General features: G+C 49.2%; 1 protein-coding gene across 1 annotated transcript in view; it reads right to left on the bottom strand.

Moving 5' to 3' along the window:
* Positions 1-15,733, bottom strand: part of SNTG2 (syntrophin gamma 2) — a 410,686-nt gene that overhangs the window by 327,733 nt on the left and 67,220 nt on the right. The gene's annotated exons all lie outside the window — the stretch shown is intronic.

Genomic DNA, 15,733 nt, shown 5'->3' with positions numbered 1-15,733 from the left:
TAGTATAGACTCTAAACATCCCGTGACAGACCAATTAATGGTGGAGGGAGCCTCTAACCAGCCCAGTTTGGACCAATTAATGGTGGAGGGAGCCTCTAACCACCCCAGTTTGGACCAATTCATGGTGGAGGGAGCCTCTAACCAGCCCAGTTTGGACCAATTCATGGTGGAGGGAGCCTCTAACCAGCCCAGTTTGGACCAATTCATGGTGGAGGGAGCCTCTAAAAAACCCAGTTTGGACCAATTCATGGTGGAGGGAGCCTCTAAACAGCCCAGTTTGGGCAAATTCATGGTGGAGGGAGCCTCTAAAAAACCCAGTTTGGACCAATTCATGGTGGAGGGAGCCTCTAACCAGCCCAGTTTGGACCAATTAATGGTGGAGGGAGCCTCTAAACAGCCAAGTTTGGACCAATTCATGGTGGAGGGAGCCTCTAAAAACCCCAGTTTGGACCAATTCATGGTGGAGGGAGCCTCTAACCAGCCCAGTTTGGACCAATTAATGGTGGAGGGAGCCTCTAACCAGCCCAGTTTGGACCAATTAATGGTGGAGGGAGCCTCTAACCACCCCAGTTTGGACCAATTCATGGTGGAGGGAGCCTCTAAACAGCCAAGTTTGGACCAATTCATGGTGAAGGGAGCCTCTAAAAACCCGTTTGGACCAATTCATGGTGGAGGGAGCCTCTAACCAGCCCAGTTTGGGCAAATTCATGGTGGAGGGAGCCTCTAAACAGCCCAGTTTGGGCAAATTCATGGTGGAGGGAGCCTCTAACCAGCCCAGTTTGGACCAATTAATGGTGGAGGGAGCCTCTAACCAGCCCAGTTTGGACCAATTAATGGTGGAGGGAGCCTCTAACCACCCCAGTTTGGACCAATTCATGGTGGAGGGAGCCTCTAAACAGCCAAGTTTGGACCAATTCATGGTGGAGGGAGCCTCTAAAAACCCCAGTTTGGACCAATTCATGGTGGAGGGAGCCTCTAACCAGCCCAGTTTGGACCAATTAATGGTGGAGGGAGCCTCTAAACAGCCAAGTTTTGGGAAATTCATGGTGGAGGGAGCCTCTAACCAGCCCAGTTTGGACCAATTCATGGTGGAGGGAGCCTCTAACCAGCCCAGTTTGGGCAAATTCATGGTGGAGGGAGCCTCTAAACAGCCCAGTTTGGGCAAATTCATGGTGGAGGGAGCCTCTAAAAAACCCAGTTTGGACCAATTCATGGTGGAGGGAGCCTCTAAACAGCCAAGTTTGGACCAATTCATGGTGAAGGGAGCCTCTAAAAACCCGTTTGGACCAATTCATGGTGGAGGGAGCCTCTAACCAGCCCAGTTTGGGCAAATTCATGGTGGAGGGAGCCTCTAAACAGCCCAGTTTGGGCAAATTCATGGTGGAGGGAGCCTCTAACCAGCCCAGTTTGGACCAATTCATGGTGGAGGGAGCCTCTAACCAGCCCAGTTTGGACCAATTAATGGTGGAGGGAGCCTCTAACCACCCCAGTTTGGACCAATTCATGGTGGAGGTAGCCTCTAAACAGCCAAGTTTGGACCAATTCATGGTGGAGGGAGCCTCTAAAAACCCCAGTTTGGACCAATTCATGGTGGAGGGAGCCTCTAACCAGCCCAGTTTGGACCAATTAATGGTGGAGGGAGCCTCTAAACAGCCAAGTTTTGGGAAATTCATGGTGGAGGGAGCCTCTAACCAGCCCAGTTTGGACCAATTCATGGTGGAGGGAGCCTCTAAACAGCCCAGTTTGGGCAAATTCATGGTGGAGGGAGCCTCTAAAAAACCCAGTTTGGACCAATTCATGGTGGAGGGAGCCTCTAACCAGCCCAGTTTGGACCAATTAATGGTGGAGGGAGCCTCTAACCAGCCCAGTTTGGACCAATTAATGGTGGAGGGAGCCTCTAACCACCCCAGTTTGGACCAATTCATGGTGGAGGGAGCCTCTAAACAGCCAAGTTTGGACCAATTCATGGTGGAGGGAGCCTCTAAAAACCCCAGTTTGGACCAATTCATGGTGGAGGGAGCCTCTAACCAGCCCAGTTTGGGCAAATTCATGGTGGAGGGAGCCTCTAAACAGCCCAGTTTGGGCAAATTCATGGTGGAGGGAGCCTCTAAAAAACCCAGTTTGGACCAATTCATGGTGGAGGGAGCCTCTAACCAGCCCAGTTTGGACCAATTAATGGTGGAGGGAGCCTCTAAACAGCCAAGTTTTGGGAAATTCATGGTGGAGGGAGCCTCTAACCAGCCCAGTTTGGACCAATTCATGGTGGAGGGAGCCTCTAAACAGCCCAGTTTGGGCAAATTCATGGTGGAGGGAGCCTCTAAAAAACCCAGTTTGGACCAATTCATGGTGGAGGGAGCCTCTAACCAGCCCAGTTTGGACCAATTAATGGTGGAGGGAGCCTCTAACCAGCCCAGTTTGGACCAATTAATGGTGGAGGGAGCCTCTAACCAGCCCAGTTTGGACCAATTAATGGTGGAGGGAGCCTCTAACCAGCCCAGTTTGGACCAATTAATGGTGGAGGGAGCCTCTAACCAGCCCAGTTTGGACCAATTAATGGTGGAGGGAGCCTCTAACCACCCCAGTTTGGACCAATTCATGGTGGAGGGAGCCTCTAACCAGCCCAGTTTGGACCAATTCATGGTGGAGGGAGCCTCTAAAAAACCCAGTTTGGACCAATTCATGGTGGAGGGAGCCTCTAAACAGCCCAGTTTGGGCAAATTCATGGTGGAGGGAGCCTCTAAAAAACCCAGTTTGGACCAATTCATGGTGGAGGGAGCCTCTAACCAGCCCAGTTTGGACCAATTAATGGTGGAGGGAGCCTCTAAACAGCCAAGTTTGGACCAATTCATGGTGGAGGGAGCCTCTAAAAACCCCAGTTTGGACCAATTCATGGTGGAGGGAGCCTCTAACCAGCCCAGTTTGGACCAATTAATGGTGGAGGGAGCCTCTAACCAGCCCAGTTTGGACCAATTAATGGTGGAGGGAGCCTCTAACCACCCCAGTTTGGACCAATTCATGGTGGAGGGAGCCTCTAAACAGCCAAGTTTGGACCAATTCATGGTGAAGGGAGCCTCTAAAAACCCGTTTGGACCAATTCATGGTGGAGGGAGCCTCTAACCAGCCCAGTTTGGGCAAATTCATGGTGGAGGGAGCCTCTAAACAGCCCAGTTTGGGCAAATTCATGGTGGAGGGAGCCTCTAACCAGCCCAGTTTGGACCAATTAATGGTGGAGGGAGCCTCTAACCAGCCCAGTTTGGACCAATTAATGGTGGAGGGAGCCTCTAACCACCCCAGTTTGGACCAATTCATGGTGGAGGGAGCCTCTAAACAGCCAAGTTTGGACCAATTCATGGTGGAGGGAGCCTCTAAAAACCCCAGTTTGGACCAATTCATGGTGGAGGGAGCCTCTAACCAGCCCAGTTTGGACCAATTAATGGTGGAGGGAGCCTCTAAACAGCCAAGTTTTGGGAAATTCATGGTGGAGGGAGCCTCTAACCAGCCCAGTTTGGACCAATTCATGGTGGAGGGAGCCTCTAAACAGCCCAGTTTGGGCAAATTCATGGTGGAGGGAGCCTCTAAAAAACCCAGTTTGGACCAATTCATGGTGGAGGGAGCCTCTAACCAGCCCAGTTTGGACCAATTAATGGTGGAGGGAGCCTCTAACCAGCCCAGTTTGGACCAATTAATGGTGGAGGGAGCCTCTAAACAGCCCAGTTTGGGCAAATTCATGGTGGAGGGAGCCTCTAAACAGCCAAGTTTGGACCAATTCATGGTGGAGGGAGCCTCTAAAAACCCCAGTTTGGACCAATTCATGGTGGAGGGAGCCTCTAACCAGCCCAGTTTGGGCAAATTCATGGTGGAGGGAGCCTCTAAACAGCCCAGTTTGGGCAAATTCATGGTGGAGGGAGCCTCTAAAAAACCCAGTTTGGACCAATTCATGGTGGAGGGAGCCTCTAAACAGCCAAGTTTGGACCAATTCATGGTGAAGGGAGCCTCTAAAAACCCGTTTGGACCAATTCATGGTGGAGGGAGCCTCTAACCAGCCCAGTTTGGGCAAATTCATGGTGGAGGGAGCCTCTAAACAGCCCAGTTTGGGCAAATTCATGGTGGAGGGAGCCTCTAACCAGCCCAGTTTGGACCAATTCATGGTGGAGGGAGCCTCTAACCAGCCCAGTTTGGACCAATTAATGGTGGAGGGAGCCTCTAACCACCCCAGTTTGGACCAATTCATGGTGGAGGGAGCCTCTAAACAGCCAAGTTTGGACCAATTCATGGTGGAGGGAGCCTCTAAAAACCCCAGTTTGGACCAATTCATGGTGGAGGGAGCCTCTAACCAGCCCAGTTTGGACCAATTAATGGTGGAGGGAGCCTCTAAACAGCCAAGTTTTGGGAAATTCATGGTGGAGGGAGCCTCTAACCAGCCCAGTTTGGACCAATTCATGGTGGAGGGAGCCTCTAAACAGCCCAGTTTGGGCAAATTCATGGTGGAGGGAGCCTCTAAAAAACCCAGTTTGGACCAATTCATGGTGGAGGGAGCCTCTAACCAGCCCAGTTTGGACCAATTAATGGTGGAGGGAGCCTCTAACCAGCCCAGTTTGGACCAATTAATGGTGGAGGGAGCCTCTAACCACCCCAGTTTGGACCAATTCATGGTGGAGGGAGCCTCTAAACAGCCAAGTTTGGACCAATTCATGGTGGAGGGAGCCTCTAAAAACCCCAGTTTGGACCAATTCATGGTGGAGGGAGCCTCTAACCAGCCCAGTTTGGGCAAATTCATGGTGGAGGGAGCCTCTAAACAGCCCAGTTTGGGCAAATTCATGGTGGAGGGAGCCTCTAAAAAACCCAGTTTGGACCAATTCATGGTGGAGGGAGCCTCTAACCAGCCCAGTTTGGACCAATTAATGGTGGAGGGAGCCTCTAAACAGCCAAGTTTGGACCAATTCATGGTGGAGGGAGCCTCTAAAAACCCCAGTTTGGACCAATTCATGGTGGAGGGAGCCTCTAACCAGCCCAGTTTGGGCAAATTCATGGTGGAGGGAGCCTCTAAACAGCCCAGTTTGGGCAAATTCATGGTGGAGGGAGCCTCTAACCAGCCCAGTTTGGACCAATTAATGGTGGAGGGAGCCTCTAACCAGCCCAGTTTGGACCAATTAATGGTGGAGGGAGCCTCTAACCAGCCCAGTTTGGACCAATTAATGGTGGAGGGAGCCTCTAACCAGCCCAGTTTGGACCAATTAATGGTGGAGGGAGCCTCTAACCAGCCCAGTTTGGACCAATTAATGGTGGAGGGAGCCTCTAACCACCCCAGTTTGGACCAATTCATGGTGGAGGGAGCCTCTAACCAGCCCAGTTTGGACCAATTCATGGTGGAGGGAGCCTCTAAAAAACCCAGTTTGGACCAATTCATGGTGGAGGGAGCCTCTAAACAGCCCAGTTTGGGCAAATTCATGGTGGAGGGAGCCTCTAGAAAACCCAGTTTGGACCAATTCATGGTGGAGGGAGCCTCTAACCAGCCCAGTTTGGACCAATTAATGGTGGAGGGAGCCTCTAAACAGCCAAGTTTGGACCAATTCATGGTGGAGGGAGCCTCTAAAAACCCCAGTTTGGACCAATTCATGGTGGAGGGAGCCTCTAACCAGCCCAGTTTGGACCAATTAATGGTGGAGGGAGCCTCTAACCAGCCCAGTTTGGACCAATTAATGGTGGAGGGAGCCTCTAACCACCCCAGTTTGGACCAATTCATGGTGGAGGGAGCCTCTAAACAGCCAAGTTTGGACCAATTCATGGTGAAGGGAGCCTCTAAAAACCCGTTTGGACCAATTCATGGTGGAGGGAGCCTCTAACCAGCCCAGTTTGGGCAAATTCATGGTGGAGGGAGCCTCTAAACAGCCCAGTTTGGGCAAATTCATGGTGGAGGGAGCCTCTAACCAGCCCAGTTTGGACCAATTAATGGTGAAGGGAGCCTCTAACCAGCCCAGTTTGGACCAATTAATGGTGGAGGGAGCCTCTAACCACCCCAGTTTGGACCAATTCATGGTGGAGGGAGCCTCTAAACAGCCAAGTTTGGACCAATTCATGGTGGAGGGAGCCTCTAAAAACCCCAGTTTGGACCAATTCATGGTGGAGGGAGCCTCTAACCAGCCCAGTTTGGACCAATTTATGGTGGAGGGAGCCTCTAAACAGCCAAGTTTTGGGAAATTCATGGTGGAGGGAGCCTCTAACCAGCCCAGTTTGGACCAATTCATGGTGGAGGGAGCCTCTAAACAGCCCAGTTTGGGCAAATTCATGGTGGAGGGAGCCTCTAACCAGCCCAGTTTGGACCAATTAATGGTGGAGGGAGCCTCTAAACAGCCCAGTTTGGGCAAATTCATGGTGGAGGGAGCCTCTAACCAGCCCAGTTTGGACCAATTAATGGTGGAGGGAGCCTCTAACCAGCCCAGTTTGGACCAATTAATGGTGGAGGGAGCCTCTAACCAGCCCAGTTTGGACCAATTAATGGTGGAGGGAGCCTCTAACCAGCCCAGTTTGGACCAATTAATGGTGGAGGGAGCCTCTAACCACCCCAGTTTGGACCAATTCATGGTGGAGGGAGCCTCTAAACAGCCAGGTTTGGACCAATTCATGGTGGAGGGAGCCTCTAAAAACCCCAGTTTGGACCAATTCATGGTGGAGGGAGCCTCTAACCAGCCCAGTTTGGGCAAATTCATGGTGGAGGGAGCCTCTAAACAGCCCAGTTTGGGCAAATTCATGGTGGAGGGAGCCTCTAACCAGCCCAGTTTGGACCAATTAATGGTGGAGGGAGCCTCTAACCAGCCCAGTTTGGACCAATTAATGGTGGAGGGAGCCTCTAACCAGCCCAGTTTGGACCAATTAATGGTGGAGGGAGCCTCTAACCACCCCAGTTTGGACCAATTCATGGTGGAGGGAGCCTCTAACCAGCCCAGTTTGGACCAATTCATGGTGGAGGGAGCCTCAAAAAAACCCAGTTTGGACCAATTCATGGTGGAGGGAGCCTCTAAACAGCCCAGTTTGGGCAAATTCATGGTGGAGGGAGCCTCTAAACAGCCCAGTTTGGGCAAATTCATGGTGGAGGGAGCCTCTAACCAGCCCAGTTTGGACCAATTAATGGTGGAGGGAGCCTCTAACCAGCCCAGTTTGGACCAATTCATGGTGGAGGGAGCCTCTAAACAGCCCAGTTTGGGCAAATTCATGGTGGAGGGAGCCTCTAACCAGCAGAGTTGTGGGAAAGCAGGGTGGAGGGAGCCTCTAACCAGCAGAGTTGGTGGAAATCAGGGTGGAGGGAGCCTCTAACCAGCAGAGTTGGGGGAAATCATGTTGGAGGGAGCCTAGTATTAGCAGAATTGTGCAACGCTTATGGTGGATGAGTATGAGGATGCGGAGGAATTGGAGAGGTTGAGTACAGACATGGAGTTTCATGTTGGGGTGCTTTACACAGGTGGGCACAAAAATGAAGGCTCTATCCAGTGGTGGTTCATTTTTATCAAAGTGAGCCGGTCGGCACTCTCAGCTGACAGACGGGTGCGCTTGTCAGTGATGATGCCACCGGCTGCACTGAACACCCTCTCAGATAGGACGCTGGCGGCAGGACAGGACAGCACCTCCAAGGCATATAGGGCAAGTTCAAGCCACAGGTCCAACTTCGACACCCAATACGTGTAGGGCGCAGAGGGGTCGGAGAGGACAGGGCTGTGGTCGGAAAGGTATTCCCGCAACATGCGCCTATACTTCTCACGCCTGGTGACACTAGGACCCTCCGTGGCGGCACTTTGGCGAGGGGGTGCCATCAAGGTGTCCCAGACCTTAGACAGTGTGCCCCTCGTTTGTGTGGACCGGTGAGAACTTGGTTGCCTACTGGAGGAACTGCCCTCCCTGCCGCCAACGTCACATGCTGGAAACATCTCCATCATATTCTGCACCAATTGCCTGTGGCAAGCATTGATGCGATTGGCCCTCCCCTCTACCGGAATAAAAGACGAGATGTTGTTTTTATACCGGGGGTCAAGGATAGCAAAGATCCAGTACTGGTTGTCCTCCATGATTTTGACAATACGCTTGTCGGTTGTAAAGCACCCCAACATGAACTCAGCCATGTCTGCCACAGTGTTAGTTGGCATGACTCCTCTGGCCCCACCGGAAAGTTCAATCTCCATTTCCTCCTCATCCTCCATGTCTACCCATCCGCGCTGCAACAATGGGACGATTCGAAGTTGCCCGGAAGCCTCCTGTATCACCATCACATCATCGGACAACTCTTCTTCCTCCTCCTCCTCCTCCTCCTCCTCCATTAAACGCAGTGAAGCGGACAGATGTGTGGACCTACTCTCCAGCTGTGACGGATCGGATGCTATCCCTAACTCCTCTGTGTGATCTGAGTTATCCCTGATGTCAATCAGGGATTCTCTCAGAACACACAAGAGCGGGATTGTAAGGCTCACCATCGCATCCTCAGAGCTCACCCTCCTTGTGGACTCCTCAAAGACCCGTAGGATGTCACAAAGGTCTCTCATCCATGGCCACTCATGGATGTGAAACTGAGGCAGCTGACTTTGTGGCACCCTAGGGTTTTGTAGCTGGTATTCCATCAAAGGTCTCTGCTGCTCAACCACTCTATTCAACATCTGAAACGTTGAGTTCCAGCGTGTGGGGACGTCGCACAAAAGCCGGTGTTGTGGCACATGCAGGCGTTGCTGGAGAGATTTTAAGCTAGCAGCGGCTACTGTCGACTTGCGAAAGTGGGCGCACATGCGCCGCACTTTCACCAGTAGCTCTGGAACATTGGGGTAGCTCTTTAGGAAACGTTGCACCACTAGGTTGAAGACGTGGGCCAGGCATGGAACATGTTGGAGTCCGGCAAGCTCCAGAGCTGCTACCAGGTTCCGGCCGTTATCACAAACGACCATGCCTGGGCCCAGGTGCAGCGGCTCAAACCATATTGCCGTCTCATCGAGGAGGGCATCCCTCACCTCGGAGGCAGTGTGCTGTCTGTCCCCCAAGCTGATCAGCTTCAGCACAGCCTGCTGACGTCTACCAACGCCAGTGCTGCAACGTTTCCAACTCGTAGCTGGGGTCAATCTAACAGCGGAGGAGGAGGCGGTGGCGGAGGAGGAGGCGGTGGCGGAGGAGGAGGCGGTAGAGGAGGAGGAGGAGGGGGGTGTTCTTCTCGTGTCCCTGCCAGGAATGTTAGGCGGGGAGACGAGGTACACCGGGCCAGTTTGGGAAGCAGTCCCAGCCTCAACTACATTCACCCAGTGTGCCGTCAGTGAAATGTAGCGTCCCTGTCCGCATGCACTTGTCCACGCGTCGGTGGTCAAGTGGACCTTTGTGCAAAGCGCGGAACTAAGGGCCCGCCTGATGTTGAGTGACACGTGCTGGTGCAAGGCGGGGACGGCACACCGGGAGAAGTAGTGACGGCTAGGGACGGCATAGCGAGGTGCCGCAGTTGCCATCAGGTCCAGGAAGGCGGGAGTTTCAACAAGCCGGAACGCCAACATCTCCTGGGCCAGCAGTTTAGCGATGTTGGCGTTCAAGGCTTGCGCGTGTGGGTGGTTAGCAGTGTATTTCTGCCGCCGCTCCAATGTCTGAGAGATGGTGGGTTGTTGTAAAGAAACGCCTGATGGTGCCTTTGATGGTGCAGGAGAAGGAGATAAGACAGGACCAGGGGAGGATGAGGTAGAAGTCAACAAAGTGGCGGAGGCAGATGAAGTGGTGTCCTGGCTCGTCCTCTGGAGTGCATCGCCAGCACAGTCAGCAGTGGCAGTGGCAGAGGCAGAGGCAGTGGCAGAGGCAGTGGCAGTGGCGTGAACGGCAGGCGGCCTTTGTCCTGCCGTTGCTGCCTGCCACTGATTCCAGTGCTTGGATTCCAAATGACGGCGCATTGAAGTGGTGGACAGGTTGCTCTTCTCAGAGCCCCTAATCAATTTCGAGAGGCAAATTGTGCAGACAACACTATATCTGTCCTCGGCGCATTCCTTGAAAAAACTCCACACCTTCGAGAAACGTGCCCTCGAGGTGGGAGTTTTTCGGGGCTGGGTACGAACTGGAACATCTTGGGAGATTCCGGGTGTGGCCTGGCTTCGCCTAAGCTGCTGACCTCTGCCTCTAGCTACCCTTTTTGGTGCTGCACCTGCCTCAACATCCACACTACTTTCCCCGCTTGACATCCCCCCTGTCCAGGTCGGGTCAGTGTCCTCATCATCCACCACTTCCTCTTCCAACTCCTGTCTCATCTCCTCCTCCCGCACAATGCGCCGGTCAACTGGATGCCCTGACGGCAACTGCGTCACATCATCGTCGATGAGGGTGGGTTGCTGGTCATCCACCACCAAATCGAACGGAGATGGAGGAGACTCTAGTGTTTGAGCATCTGGACACAGATGCTCCTCTGTTAGGTTCGTGGAATCGTGACATGGAGAGGCAGGTTGAGGGACAATGAAAGGAGCGGAGAACAGCTCTGGGGAGCAGGGACAGTTTGGGTTATTGTTCTGTAAAGCTTCGGAATTTTGGGAGGAAGGAAGACAAGACTGTTGGGTAATAGGAGGAGAGGAGGCAGAGTCTGACTGGCTGCTGGACAATGTGCTGTAAGCGTTCTCTGACAGCCATTGCAAGACCTGTTCCTGGTTCTCGGGCCTACTAAGGTTTGTACCCTGCAGTTTAGTTAATGTGGCAAGCAACCCTGGCACTGTGGAGTGGCGCAATGCTTGCTGCCCCACAGGAGTAGGCACGGGACGCCCTGTGGCTTCACTGCTACCTTGCTCCCCAGAACCATTCCCCCGACCTCGCCCACGGCCTCGTCCACGTCCCTTTCCGGGAGCCTTGCGCATTTTGAATTCCTAGTTAGAAATTGGCACTGTATACCAGTAGTAAAAATTGTGGGTGCACGTAACCCCAATATATTCTTTGAATTCCCAGTCAGACACTGGCACTATATGGCAGTAGCAAGAAATGAGGGTATTTGTATTCCCAATATACTCTTTGAATTCCCAGTCAGACAATGGCACTGTATACCAGTAGTAAAAATTGTGGGTGCACGTAACCCCAATATATTCTTTGAATTACCAGTCAGAAACTGGCACTATATGGCAGTAGCAAGAAATGAGGGTATTTGTATTCCCAATATACTCTTTGAATTCCCAGTCAGACAATGGCACTGTATACCAGTAGTAAAAATTGTGGGTGCACGTAACCCCAATATATTCTTTGAATTACCAGTCAGAAACTGGCACTATATGGCAGTAGCAAGAAATGAGGGTATTTATAACCCCAATATATTCTTTGAATTCCCAGTCAGACAATGGCACTGTATACCAGTAGTAAAAATTGTGGGTGCACGTAACCCCAATATATTCTTTGAATTACCAGTCAGAAACTGGCACTATATGGCAGTAGCAAGAAATGAGGGTATTTGTATTCCCAATATACTCTTTGAATTCCCAGTCAGACAATGGCACTGTATACCAGTAGTAAAAATTGTGGGTGCACGTAACCCCAATATATTCTTTGAATTACCAGTCAGAAACTGGCACTATATGGCAGTAGCAAGAAATGAGGGTATTTATAACCCCAATATATTCTTTGAATTCCCAGTCAGACAATGGCACTGTATACCAGTAGTAAAAATTGTGGGTGCACGTAACCCCAATATATTCTTTGAATTACCAGTCAGAAACTGGCACTATATGGCAGTAGCAAGAAATGAGGGTATTTGTATTCCCAATATACTCTTTGAATTCCCAGTCAGACAATGGCACTGTATACCAGTAGTAAAAATTGTGGGTGCACGTAACCCCAATATATTCTTTGAATTACCAGTCAGAAACTGGCACTATATGGCAGTAGCAAGAAATGAGGGTATTTATAACCCCAATATATTCTTTGAATTCCCAGTCAGACAATGGCACTGTATACCAGTAGTAAAAATTGTGGGTGCACGTAACCCCAATATATTCTTTGAATTCCCAGTCAGAAACTGGCACTATATGGCAGTAGCAAGAAATGAGGGTATTTGTATTCCCAATATACTCTTTGAATTCCCAGTCAGACAATGGCACTGTATACCAGTAGTAAAAATTGTGGGTGCACGTAACCCCAATATATTCTTTGAATTACCAGTCAGAAACTGGCACTATATGGCAGTAGCAAGAAATGAGGGTATTTATAACCCCAATATATTCTTTGAATTCCCAGTCAGACAATGGCACTGTATACCAGTAGTAAAAATTGTGGGTGCACGTAACCCCAATATATTCTTTGAATTACCAGTCAGAAACTGGCACTATATGGCAGTAGCAAGAAATGAGGGTATTTGTATTCCCAATATACTCTTTGAATTCCCAGTCAGACAATGGCACTGTATACCAGTAGTAAAAATTGTGGGTGCACGTAACCCCAATATATTCTTTGAATTACCAGTCAGAAACTGGCACTATATGGCAGTAGCAAGAAATGAGGGTATTTATAACCCCAATATATTCTTTGAATTCCCAGTCAGACAATGGCACTGTATACCAGTAGTAAAAATTGTGGGTGCACGTAACCCCAATATATTCTTTGAATTACCAGTCAGAAACTGGCACTATATGGCAGTAGCAAGAAATGAGGGTATTTGTATTCCCAATATACTCTTTGACTTCCCAGTCAGACAATGGCACTGTATACCAGTAGTAAAAATTGTGGGTGCACGTAACCCCAATATATTCTTTGAATTCCCAGTCAGACACTGGCACTATATGGCAGTAGCAAGAAATGAGGGTATTTGTATTCCCAATATATTCTTTGAATTCCCAGTCAGACAATGGCACTGTATACCAGTAGTAAAAATTGTGGGTGCACGTAACCCCAATATATTCTTTGAATTACCAGTCAGACACTGGCACTATATGGCAGTAGCAAGAAATGAGGGTATTTGTATTCCCAATATATTCTTTGAATTCCCAGTCAGACAATGGCACTGTATACCAGTAGTAAAAATTGTGGGTGCACGTAACCCCAATATATTCTTTGAATTCCCAGTCAGACACTGGCACTATATGGCAGTAGCAAGAAATGAGGGTATTTGTATTCCCAATATATTCTTTGAATTCCCAGTCAGACAATGGCACTGTATACCAGTAGTAAAAATTGTGGGTGCACGTAACCCCAATATATTCTTTGAATTACCAGTCAGAAACTGGCACTATATGGCAGTAGCAAGAAATGAGGGTATTTGTATTCCCAATATATTCTTTGAATTCCCAGTCAGACAATGGCACTGTATACCAGTAGTAAAAATTGTGGGTGCACGTAACCCCAATATATTCTTTGAATTCCCAGTCAGACACTGGCACTATATGGCAGTAGCAAGAAATGAGGGTATTTGTATTCCCAATATATTCTTTGAATTCCCAGTCAGACAATGGCACTGTATACCAGTAATAAAAATTGTGGGTGTATATAGCCCCAATTCTATTGCTAGGGGACTTGCAGGGTATTTCTGGGGTGAAGGTGGGGGGGCACACCGTTGGAACGGGTATCGGGGTATATATCGGGTATACGGGAATACACTGACAGTGTATTCCATTCAGGATCCTGGGAAAGCTGGGTTGCGGCGATTGAGCCCGTCAGTGCCACGTTACACTGACAAGCTTCTCCCTGGAATTTAGCTCTTACAAGAGCTGTTGGTTGTCTTCTCCTTCCTATCCTAGCCTGTCCCTGCCTACCCAGAATCTAAGCCCTAGCTAGCTGGACGGAAACCTCCGTCCTCGGTGAATTGCAAGCTCAGAATGACGCGAACCTGGGCGGCGCTGTTCTTTTAAATTAGAGGTCACATGTTTTCGGCAGCCAATGGGTTTTGCCTACTTTTTTCAACGTCACCGGTGTCGTAGTTCCTGTCCCACCTACCCTGCGCTGTTATTGGAGCAAAAAAGGCGCCAGGGAAGGTGGGAGGGGAATCGAGTAATGGCGCACTTTACCACGCGGTGTTCGATTCGATTCGAACATGCCGAACAGCCTAATATCCGATCGAACATGAGTTCGATAGAACACTGTTCGCTCATCTCTATTCATAACGTTGGGTCAAGACTGACAAAAGTACAGTAAATGTAGAGCTGGATAATTCTAGAGATGAAGAAATCTTTATAATGTATCTTTTTACTGACGCTCCGGGAGGCAAATCAGCCCTATTCATTGTGAATGTGAAACCTGACAAATCAATTCTCTCACCTCTACCTATTACTTTTATGCCGGTGACATTCCTTGCATACGATCAGCTGATCATCCTAGAACTGTATAAAATCAAAGGAGTTGCATGCAATTTTTTCCAGTAATTATTCTAAAACCCATAGCCATCCATCCTCGTACAATGACTTCTACAGACACAAATATAAGATGAATGTAGAACAGGAATATAATCTCATTACCTTCACATCTTACTTGAATGTCCACCCTTGAGCACCTTTGTTCTCAGCAGTTATATAATTCTATGCTGATTAATACCTAAATACATCTTTAGAACAGTCATTGTGCGGTTTTTCTCATACAGAGTTCCAAATCCCTTACATAAGAACAGAGTTAAAAGTTAAAGGGGTTATCTGGGGAGCCAAAACTGTTGACTATGAATGTCTTGCCGCAGAAGGCGAAACGTACTAATGTAGATGTTGCTCCCAGCTCGGAGTAGAGAAGGGTCAGTTACATGATCCAATGTTAGAGCATCATCGGGGAGACAACCTGGAAGTCTTCTGGTCCCCATACAGAACTATTGAAAGCCTCTTATCCGTATATCAGGGGAACTACATCTTTAGTAGCAAGTTTTTTCCTTCTGCTACAGTGAATATATTGGCAGCAGTTTTGACTCCCTGGATAGACTATTTAAAAGGCTATTCCCATCTTAGATATTTCTGACTTAAAAATGTTACATTGTAACATTGTAAAAGCCATTGAAATCCATTAAAAGCCATTTAATAAGTTGAATTACAATCATGCGCCAATTACGTATTTAATGCATTTAAGAGGTTGTCCAGGGGAGGTAAAAAAAATAACAAAAACATAATGACCTGTCTTTGGTATTCCAGTGCCTCCCAGTGCGGTTCGATCCTGTCACTCCATTGTTTACGTCCAATAATCCGCAAAGGACATGGGACCCCACTACCCGTGACTTCCCCGGGTCCCTTCCTTAGGCGTCTGAGGATGGTGACTGGCTTTAGTGGCCACGTAGCCACTGTGACCAATCAGTGGCTTCAACGGAAGGGACCAGGGACATCACAGCTGGTGAGGAATTCTACTGCAAGAAAACAGCTGAACAGCAGGAATGGACAGCGTGGGAGGACATTGGAGAACCACAGACAGATATGTTTTTTTGTTTTTATTTTTTCCACCTCCCCTGACCAAATTTAAAAAATTAATTTAAGCCTGGGCAACCTTTTTACGTTAAATGGTTTCTAGAAGATATTTTTACTTTTGGACTATACAGTACTTAGGATAGGTCATAAATATATGGTCAGTTTAGGGCCAACAGCTGGCCTCCAGTCTGGTCACCTGTTTGGGGATGCTTCCAGTTTGTGAAATATAAAGTGCCGGACACCATCACTGCAGCTGAAGTCCTATTGACTTCAGTGGGAGCAGAGTTATAGTACTGGTGCCCAATCACTATACAGAGCACAGGGCCATCTATGAGCATTGTGTTTCAGACAGCCATCGATCAGATATTTATGGCCTATCACTTCCATGTGAGTCACAAAAA

The sequence above is a fragment of the Leptodactylus fuscus genome, chromosome 3 (assembly GCF_031893055.1).
Source record: "Leptodactylus fuscus isolate aLepFus1 chromosome 3, aLepFus1.hap2, whole genome shotgun sequence".
In the NCBI taxonomy this organism is placed as follows: domain Eukaryota; kingdom Metazoa; phylum Chordata; class Amphibia; order Anura; family Leptodactylidae; genus Leptodactylus; species Leptodactylus fuscus.
The sequence above is the reverse complement of the archived record's forward strand: the minus strand, read 5'-3'. Positions and strand labels throughout refer to the sequence as shown.